Raw genomic sequence first — 10,951 nt, forward strand, 5'->3', positions numbered from 1 at the left:
CTATACTGGACAGCACAGGTACACTGGAAGGGGCTGTTTAAGACAGAACAACTCTTCCATGGGCCTGTATGTCTCTCTGAGCTCCCCAACAGCTGCTTAACAGATATTTAAAGAAGGGAAGGGGGAGGAATTTTTTAATATCAACAAAATAAATGAGCTGTCATATGCAACCTATTTTTATAGAAAATTGGTTATGAGGCACAATCAAAAGGGAAACAGCTTATAGGAAATGGAAAGTACATTTATTAATACAATAACAGTTTGAATCAATTAGTATATGAATTGATACCCTCATTATAATCATCTTACCTTGCATTTGCAGAACATACTGGTCTTTAAGTTTTTGTCTGAAATATACGGTGACTAAGACACTACACTACATACTCCAAGCCAAAACTGGAAGTCAAGTTCCATCTAAACTGAATTCTAAACAGTTATTCCTATGAGAGTCTAATTCTTGAGTAATAGTTAATAGTTCTAAATAAATAAACATTAAAATTGGTAAATATTTCAAAAACTGACTAGAAGAGCCACAGCAACAACAACAAAAAAGCCTAATATAACTGTTGGAAACAATAGAGACCATCTGAAAAATAAATAGTGAAAACTATTAAGGCTGAAAATTAAAAAATATTTTTTAATAAAAAAATAAATATTTACAGAGTTCACCCTTGTGGCCTAAGCAGCATGTTTTCTCATTGTTAACGTTAGCTTGGCTTCTATGAAGCAAAATGGACAATTACTGATATACAAATTACTGTCTTTACAGACCAATGAGAACTCTGCAACAGAATGAATTTCCAGTTTGGTGATGTCCCAGGAAAGTTAAACCAACTATACCAACACTTGGGCCTGCACATCTGAGGCACACCTCCCATCTCCTACCTGCCATGTTTTACCTACTTACAATTTTTTATTGACACTTAAATGATGTTTTTCAGTTAACTGTTTCTTTTTAAACTGAATACATTCTCACAACTTTTTCACATTCTTTGTGGAAAGAGGAGAAACACACATGGAAAGATAAATAGCAACTGGGTTGGGGGTTCTGGGCAAGAACTTTTGACAAGATTAGAAAGCATTTCAAAAGTTCATCATTAGGCTGGTCTAAACATTTGGAACAAATGAAGCCATCAATCAGAGATCAGTGTTGGGCAGATGGACACACTCCTCTATCTCCAAAGTTGACATGTTTTTTAGAGGTCAAGTATGGCACCAAAATCACTGCAGATGGTAATTGCAGCCATGAAATTAAGACACTTACTCCTTGGAAGGAAAGTTATAACCAACGTAGATAGCACATTCAAAAGCAGAGACATTATTTTGCTGACAAAGGTCTGTCTAGTCAAGGCTATGGTTTTTCCAGTAGTCATGTATGGATGTGAGAGTTGGACTGTGAAGAAAGCTGAGCACCGAAGAATTGATGCTTTTGAACTGTGGTGTTGGACAAGACTCTTGAGAGTCCCTTTAACTGCAAGGAGATCAAACCAGTCCATCCTAAAAGAAATCAGCCCTGGGTGTTCTTTGGAAGGAATGATGCTAAAGCTGAAACTCCAGTACTTTGGCCACCTCATGTGAAGAGTTGACTCATTGGAAAAGACTCTGATGCTGGGAGGGGTTGGGGGCAAGAGGAGAAGGGGACGACAGAGGATGGGATGGCTGGATGGCATCACTGACTCGATGGATGTGAGTCTGGGTGCACTCCAGGAGTTGGTGATGGACAGGGAGGCCTGGCATGCTGCGATTCATGGGGTCACAAAGAGTCAGACACGACTGAGCGACTGAACTGAACTGAACTGAACTGATGTCACCTGAATCTGTGTGCAATTTTTTAAAAGAATTTCACAAAGATCCAATACACAGACCCGCCAGAGCAAATCAGCCTTGGAATGGCAGCCTCAGATTTCATTCAAAGCAATTATCTTCTCACAGATCTTCAATCTCCAAATAAACAGCCACTTCAAGACTACAGAAAAGTATAGCGGAAGGGGTTAAGAAAAAGCTTTGACAACTGACAGAATACATCGTGTTTAGGAAGCAGCAAAACTTTTTTGTGTAGGAGGGTGGTGTCTGCATTTTTTGTTGTTTACTTTGGGGGAAAACTGTTTTGATTTGGGGGGGTGGTAAAATCCACACTTTTCACTTGTTTCTTAAGTCATCAGTCTATTTGACAAGCATGAGCCAGGTGCCTACACTGTGGTGCTGGGGGAAAATAAATGAACAAAAAGGAAGGGAGAACTAGCAGAGTCAGGAAAGGACTGTGTCCGAGGTGGTTCTACAGGGCTGGGTTAAGCACTTTGAACTGTATCCTGAAGGCACTGGGGAAATACGGAAAGCAGGGCACAACAGTATTACATTTTAGGAAAAAATCACTGAATGAAACAGAAATGGCAGGGTGGGATCCATAAGATCAACTGGGGGACTTTTCCAGGGTGTTCTGTGCCAGTTGAGGGGATGGGTAAGCCTAAAAGCCCACCTCTGCACTCGGCTCTCCATGCCTGCCGACATAGAACAGGAGGTTTCATTCTATGAAGGGGAGCCTTTACCTTCCCACAAAGGTGTGCCCTGCTTCCCAAGTCCTGAACAAAGGGTTGCCTCTACACATATAACTGTACCCTTCTCTAATTCATAAACTCAGACAGGGCTCCTTGTTCTAACTCACCCAAAGAATGGGAGCTAGGGTAAGAGCAGGGGTGGTCCTCAAGCCTGTAATTATTCAAGAGAAATATTACAAGGTCCTGGTCTAGAGCAGAGAGGTTAAGAGAGAAGATATTCACAGCGGATATACAAATTCATCAAACATTTTCAGCGCTTACTTTGTGCTACCCTGAAAGTGTACAAAGGGAGTCATAACTAAGCTCTGACCTGGGACAGGTGACAGAGTAAGATGGGAGGTGATAGAAACAAATGCATTTCAAATATCAAAAACACCTGATTTGTCATCTGCTGTCACAATCTTCTCTTGATCTTAATGTTCCCATTCTAGTTAACTTAACGTTAACTTAGCACTCCAAAATCTCAAAACTCCAGTATCAGCTTTCATTCCTCCTTGCCTCAATCAGTCAGACTTCTAGGCCTAATCCTTGCAATACAGATCATATTTACTGAACTAAGCTTTGCTTCTGTCCCAAGTCCGTATTACATCTCATTTGAATCTCTGAATTAAACCTACAGCTACTTCCATTCTCTCCCTACTTCCATACTTCTCCCTACTTCCCTTCTCCTTGATGTCTAATCCACACTTCTTTGACAGGATCAGTATCCATCTCACAGAGGATTAAGTTGAAATTCTTTAGCACAACACTCAAGTCACTCTGTAATGAAACCCCAAGTCTCTCCAAATTTATCTCCATTTTCTGTTTATTTCTGATGATCATTTTGCCTCAAACATCCTTATCCTCCATCTCTGATGATCAAAATCCTACACCCTACACACTTTCCATGAAGGACTAGCTGCCTTGTAGGTAGTGAGCTTATGGTACTCCAAAGGGTCTAAACAAAAATCCTGAAGGAATGAGTACTAGTCACAGAATTCTGGCACTGAGTAGGGGATTTGTAGGATCAGAAGTTCGCAAAGCCTGGTTGATCATCAGAATCACTGGGAGAGCTTTTGAAAAAGTCAGATTCCTAATCCCTATCTCTAGAAACTATCAGTTTGGAATAGTGCCTGTGAATCTGTATTTCTAAAAACTTCCATAAGAGCCAAAATTGTGAATCTCCCCAAATGACTACTTAAAGTCTGTTTCATTGTTACAGTTCTACGATATAAATCCTTGCTCAGGGCCTCCCAGAAGGATGCGGTTGTTCCTGCTCCTGTGTAGACAGCATTTTTCATGCTCTGTCTTGTCTTACTCAACTATTCAAATCTGTTTCCATCCCCCCGCCCCCGCCTCCATGATACTGAAAGATCTTGAGGTCAAGAGTCTTCTATTGCACACACTCACATGGCCAAAGTAGTATAGTCTTTCTATAAAGATTTGCCAAATTAAATTAAATTTGCTTGCAACAGATGTGAAGTATGCTATTTTCAGGACCAAAGAAGAATGAGAGTCTAAACAAAACTGAAAATGGCACGATTAAATACAGAAGTCTCCTGATAAGTGGACTTTGATCTTAGATGTGAAAGATTAGCAAACCTGAAATGTGTACTTTTCATTGAAACCGGATGCACACCATTAGTACGAATGTACATGTGAACTCGTATAATGATATTCCGTTGGGTTTCAGACTCATTAGCCCCTTATTTGTCAACTTCTCTTCTTCCGATACTGATTTTCCCTTTCATTCTTCATGTTTGTTCCTTTTCTTTATCTTGAATCGACCACTGGAAGTTATTTTAGGGCATGATGATAGATTCTAAAACTTAGTGGCAGAGAACTGCTGCAGAATCTTTTTCTCTCTATGGAAATATGCCCGTGAAGTACTACACCATTATGGAAAGCAAATATATAGACAGTATTTTTGGCTCATAAAATTACATTTTAAACTGTGCATTTAAAATATGTATGCAATGCCAAGAATATATAAAAAATTGTAAGCAAATCTTTCAACTAATAACAGTATAGGCCATTTTTTAAAAATCAACTTTACAGAAAGAGTTACAGATAAAACTGTATCTACTTCAAGTTAACAATTAGATGAATTTTGACAGTTGTACACTCTCAAGAAAACCACCGTCACATACAGAACATATACTCATTCCCAAAAGAAAATTTTCTTTAAATAACAATCATTCCACAAACAAATTTAAACTGAATACATAAGAAATTCCCTTCTCTTTCCAAAATATTTTAAATTGGGTATAAATTGTGTAAACCAGTGATTCTCAACTGGGTGATTTTAACTGTTCCACCCGAGGAGTCATTTGGCAATATCTGGAGATGGTTTTGGTTACCCGGATTAGGGGTGGGTGCTACTGACATCCAGTGGTTAGAGGCTGGGCATGCTTGCTGCTAACATCCTACAATGTACAGGACGGCGCCCACTACCACAAAAGATTGTTGGCCTAAAATATCAGTAATGCTGAGGTTGAGAAACCCTAGTATAGATGTCCATGTCCATAACTGATTAAATGAGGCAATACAATATTCACTTTCTGAATCTTCACATTTGCTTATTGTCCTGCCTTAAATGTCTCTCCAATGCCCAAGAACAAACCTATGAAGAGGGCACTATTTTCTTCCCCATTTTATAATTGAAAGAAACTGAGGCTTAGAGAGGTGAACTAGCTTGGTCAAGGTCACACAATAAGTGTGTAGCAGGGCTGGGATTTGAAACCTGCTTCTTTTACTCCAGAGCCTGTTCTTAAATTCCATTATTTATTTTTGTAACACTATTGATTTTTCTAAATAAAGATATAAGCTCTATGTCTGGCCTGGGCAACTCAGTAAACAGTCAATACATCTAAACAGATATTAACATGCCAAATGTATACAACCACTATTCAATAAGAGAAAATAACTTCTTTTTATCAGAGATTTTTTTTCAATGATTTTCAAATTATTGGTGAATGGGAATATATCTTATGTTCTTATATGTCTTATTTGTACATAGCACTAAAGCCTCTCTTCATTCCATCTTCCTAGGAACACTGTGCATGGTAATTACTAACCACATCTTTAACATGAGGAACCAGAGTCTCAGAGAAAATTAACCACAACAGTGTTGGGATTTAAACCAAGATCATCTGGGTTTGTCTGTTCACTTAATTGTACCAAACCCTCAATAGTTGGTATTTTAAACTGAAAGTCTGCATCCCTCCAAAATCTATATGTTGAAGCACTAACCCCCAATATGATGGTATTTTGAGACAGGGACTTTGGGAGGTAATAGATCCTGAGGGCAGGACCCTGATCAGATGCGATAAATGCTCTGAGAAGAAGTACCAGTTGCTTTTTCTCTCTACTGCCAAGCGAAGCCACAGTGAGAAGGCAGACATCTGCAAGCTAGGCAGAGAGCTCTCATCAGAAGCTGACCATGCTGGCTCTTTGATGGCCTTCTAGGCTCCAAACTGTGAAAAAAAAAAATGAATTTCTGTTGTTTAAGCACCCACTCTACAGTATTCTGTTATGGCAACCCAACCAGACCAAGACAGCTGAAAATAATAAAAACTGTACCAGAAGAGCATTGTTTCTTAAACTCTCGTTTCTACCCTTAGATATACCCACTCTAACGAATTTCACCCTGTCATCTTCAATGTCCTTCTAAGAACTCTTTTCTGAATGTTCTCCTATATGGTAGCTAGAATGAAATAAGCTATACAATACACCAAGCAATGTGTCTAGACAGAGTAGGCCCTAAATAGCCAGTATTGTTTTGTGTTTTTTTAAACCTGTAAGTGCTTTTCAGTGTTTATCCTTTCACTGATATTTTACATTAACCACTCCTTAAAGCTTCTGGAAGGTTCAATCAGCAGTCTCTCTCTTTGTGAATGTAGTACTCCCTATGTCTCTATCCCCAATACCACTGTATATGGTTTGTTCACTCATTTCTGCCTCCCTAAACTGTACTGATAAGCCCTTGGGGTATATCTTTCTGCAAAAATCACACACACACACAAAAACCCCTACAGCTTTATGCAAATCAGCTTAGGGAATTCCTCCAGGCTTCCCCTTCCTACTTTCTGCTGTGTTCCTTGGTGCTTTCTGCAGTTCCTACCATTTTCCTTCCTGCATTAGCTCAAACTTATCTTGGTTAAACTTGAGGCCTAGATCTCAACTTCCTGTTTTATAACTGATCCTGAGGTCCCAAAGGATGTCATGCTAGGAACTGCTCATGCTCCAGGTCCCTCCAATCCCTCTGCCCGAGTGTGTGGTTCTTCACCATACCACCTTCCTCCTGCTCTAGGCTAAGTCTGGGGAAGATGGATCAGGCTCTTCTTTTATCACAGATCACAGTCTGCCCTATGTCAGAGTTCTGTGTGTATGTGCCTGTCTCCCCACATGGAAGAGAGTCCATGCCCTATTCATTCTCATATGCCTGTGCTCCCCCAGCACCTGTCTATGGCTGTGCTCAAAACTGTAGGTGAATCAGACTGAACTGGGGCTACAACTGTACTCCAGCTCCTTAGAGCTTTTAGCCTTCTTTTCTTCTATCCTTCTAGCTTCTTCTTTGATTCCACTTTGCTTTTATTCTTGACACTTTGGACAAAAGTCAGAAGACCTGTATGCAAATCAAAGCTTTGCTACTCGCCATTGGACAAGTTCTTTAACCTCCCAGCCTTCATGCACTCATCTACTACAGGTGAGAGTGAGTATCTAAGTTAGCATTCAACAATTGTTAATTGTCACTGTTAGTATCATTATTGTAACTTGAAAATTGCCATGGTGAGAGTATTTATATCACTGAAATTAGTTAACACTTGGGATTTTTTTTTTCAGACAGCTGCTTTACCAGCTCACCATTAGGCTAGTACTGTATATTGAAATGGTGATATATTTGATCTATTAGGTTAAATAATTATTAAAATTAATTTCACTTATTTCTTTTTACTTTTTAAATATGGCTACTAAAGAATTTTAGATTACATTGTGATATTCTTTTTGGATAGTGCTGGGCTAGACAGACCCTAACCCACATGCTAGCATGAACCCACCAACACCCCAGAATGTGATTCCCAGGTATTTTGGGGCATCCAGGGAGAGTGCAGGTGCTCCAAAAAATGGTCCACGTTGACATCTGCCACCTTTATCAGCAGTTCTGTCTGTGACCCATTGTTCTTCCTGAGTCATCATCCAATCACCTTGACATTCCAGACTGATCTCTCTATATTCTTGTTCAATTTGCTGTGGGTTAGGTCCCTTCCATAGCTATTAGAAATGTCTACTCACAGGACCCAAGAGCCCAATATCTCTATTTTAAGGGTCTCTATCCACTTCATCGCAGGTCCAGGTGGCAAGGTAAGAGACAACTCAATGCCCACCAATGAAAAAATCCTGCTGCTGCTAAGTCACTTCAGTTGTGTCCAACTCTGTGCGACCCCTTAGACGGCAGCCCACTAGGCTCCTCTGTCCCTGGGATTCTCCAGGCAAGAATACTGGAGTGGGTTGCCATTTCCTTCTCCAATGCATGAAAGTGAAAAGTGGAAGTGAAGTCGCTCAGTCGTGCCCAACTCTTAGCGACCCCATGGACTGCAGCCCACCAGGCTCCTCCGCCCATGGGATTTTCCAGGCAAGAATACTTGAGTGGGATGCCATTGCCTTCTCCGGAAAAAATCCTAAGGCTCCTTATACACATAAGTCCCTTCTTCTTTTACACTCTCTCCCCAGTTACTGAGACCTCATGATCTATTCCTGGCCCAGAGAAAGAAGGAGAAAATTCCACAAGGGACAAAATTACCCTAACATACAAAAAACTACTTTGGATGTTAACTACTGCCCCCACCTCTAACTTGTTCATTAAAGCTGCTTCATAATGTGTTAAATATGAGATCCTGTTATTGAAAGTTTAGTAAAAATAATGTTTTTCCTGAGTCCTTTAGTTATTGCTTAGATAAATAAGAGGGAGAAAGATTTACTTCTTTTTTTTTTTTTTACCTGCTTATTAACACTTATAGAAGCAGTTAAGACCCAGTAGTCGAGGTATGATGTGAAGTGGCTTGACTGCTTGGGTCATGGTAACAGAGATGGTGACAAATGACCAGATGTGGGCTAGACTCTGCAGGCAGAACACTAAGGCTTACGGGGTTAGATGTGGTAGGTGAAGGAAATCAAGGACTCAAAGGTGATTTCTGAGTGATTTGGCTGAGTCGTTGTGCAGTGGTATCATTAACTGAGCATAAGAAGAAGACAGGAGAAGCAGACAAGGGAGGCAATTTGCAAGTCAGGAACTCTGCTTTGGACAGTTCCTCATTCAAACACCAGAAAGGTGTTTAAAAGGACTCCAGGCCTCGTTTTATTTTCCCCATTTTACAGATGAGGAAAATAAATCACAGAGAGGTTATGTAATTTGGCCAAGATCATCTGGCTAACTCACTCCATGTGATATTTCCCTTTACACAGCAGCCCAGAGGTTAAGATTGCTGAATCTGAATCCCAGGACCACCATATACTAGTCGCGTGACCCTCTGACAAGGCATTTAATTTCTCTGAGATGTGATTTTTGTCCTCATGAAAATGGAGAGTTTCAGGATCCGTGTGAGGGTTAAGTGAGACAAGACAAGCAATGTGCAAGACACAGCATACAATAAATGTTGGGTAAACGTTAGCGAATATTATAGTTGGTCACTTTCAAAGTTAGCAATATTGCAGCACTATGATCTTGGGTGTACTCCAACTAAAAAGACCCATCTAGGAGGTATATTGCCTGGAGAATCCCATGGATGGGGTAGCCTGGTGGTCAGCCATCTATGGGGTCGCACAGTGTCGGACACGACTGAAGTGACTTAGCAGTAGCAGCAGTAGGAGGTATATTTTCTCTATCCAACTGTCCTTCAGCTTTGGCACTAGCTGAAGACTGGTTATGACTCATTATGAAGACTACATACCAGAATGACAACTTAGTTGCTTATGATGTATATATTCTAACATCTAAAAATTAGGTGGGGTGGGAGGAAGGGGACAGAGATGTACTAAATGAAACCTGAAATAAAGCCTGACTAAGTAAAGGAAACATCAGAGACAAAAGACAAGATACAAAAACTCCACTGAACAGGTCTGAAATGACCAAAGAGAAAAAGTCCCAACCTTAATCAGGGAAAGTTAGTTGCATCAGTGAAAAAAAAATAACCACACAAACGATACAATCATGCAATAGAGATCTTGATACTGGAAAACCAAAGGTGAGGAGTATTCAAGAGCCTGTCCCCTAGTCTGACCTCACAGGAAAAACTGGTTCAAAATTAGCAAGATTGAGAGGTTCTAGTTTAAATGCCTGGAAAATTCCTTCCCTGAGTAGCAACCTCTTCCACTATCCCAATGGATACCCTAACTTCAGAATGTTTTTGGTGATATCATCCCTTCTCCATCAACTGCCAAAAACACCAGCAGTAAAAAATCAGTGACAACGGAGAGCAGGGATAGGGAAGGGGAATGACCCACTACACAGTAACCAAAATGGTGCCTTTTCAATAACTTAGAAAAGTAAATCGAGTATTAATTTTGGTATGAAAAGCTATGAGAGGAAGTAGGGCAAAAATAAGACCACAGAGAGACAAGTGAAAATGGCTGATGTGTCATGCCTTGTTTCAGAAGTATAGGGTCCACCCCACCCTAGGCAGGTTTCCTCCAGGCTGGATCCTGGCTACACCTCTGGGTGGGTCTCTGGTGCCTGCAGTCTGGGGAGACAGTCTAGTAGAACTATTAAGAGCAAGAGTTCTGGATGCAGGCTGCCTGAGTCTGAATTCCAGATTGCCTCAAGCTTTATAAAGTCATAATGGAAGAATTATTGGAGTAACTGGGCAAATTACTTAACCTTTTAAAGCCTTTGTTTTTCTCAATAATAAATGAGGGAAAGATATAGTGACTGAATCTAGTATCTAACTCTGCAAGGTTGCTGTGAGATGTCAGTTAAGTAATGCATGTAAAGTACCTGGCACATAGCTTTTAATAGGCATTTACATTATTATATCATTATTTGTGGTTTCATTCTGATTAAACCAGGATTTCTCAGTAGGAATAAGTCTTAAAAAATAAAAAAGTCAAGAATTTGTTCTTTTTCAGTCCACTTCTGTGGCTTGCCACTGCTCTAGAAATGAATATTTATTGAGCACTCACTAAGGGCCATTCCAAAATTACTTTAAAAAATTAGTAGGAAACCATTACTTAAAGTCCCAAAAATTTAAAAAACAGAGACAGAAGACTGGACAAAGGTGTATTTCATGAGTTCTTTGAAAGAGAAGAATCAGTGAGGAGGGGTAAGAAAGGCCAACTTTTACATGCCTATGAAGGTTAAGATCATTTCTAATCTGTCGTAAAGAATTGTGACTTCCTCTTGTAAATTATTTTTATTCTTC

The sequence above is a fragment of the Bubalus kerabau genome, chromosome 5 (genome assembly GCF_029407905.1).
Source record: "Bubalus kerabau isolate K-KA32 ecotype Philippines breed swamp buffalo chromosome 5, PCC_UOA_SB_1v2, whole genome shotgun sequence".
Classification (NCBI taxonomy): domain Eukaryota; kingdom Metazoa; phylum Chordata; class Mammalia; order Artiodactyla; family Bovidae; genus Bubalus; species Bubalus kerabau.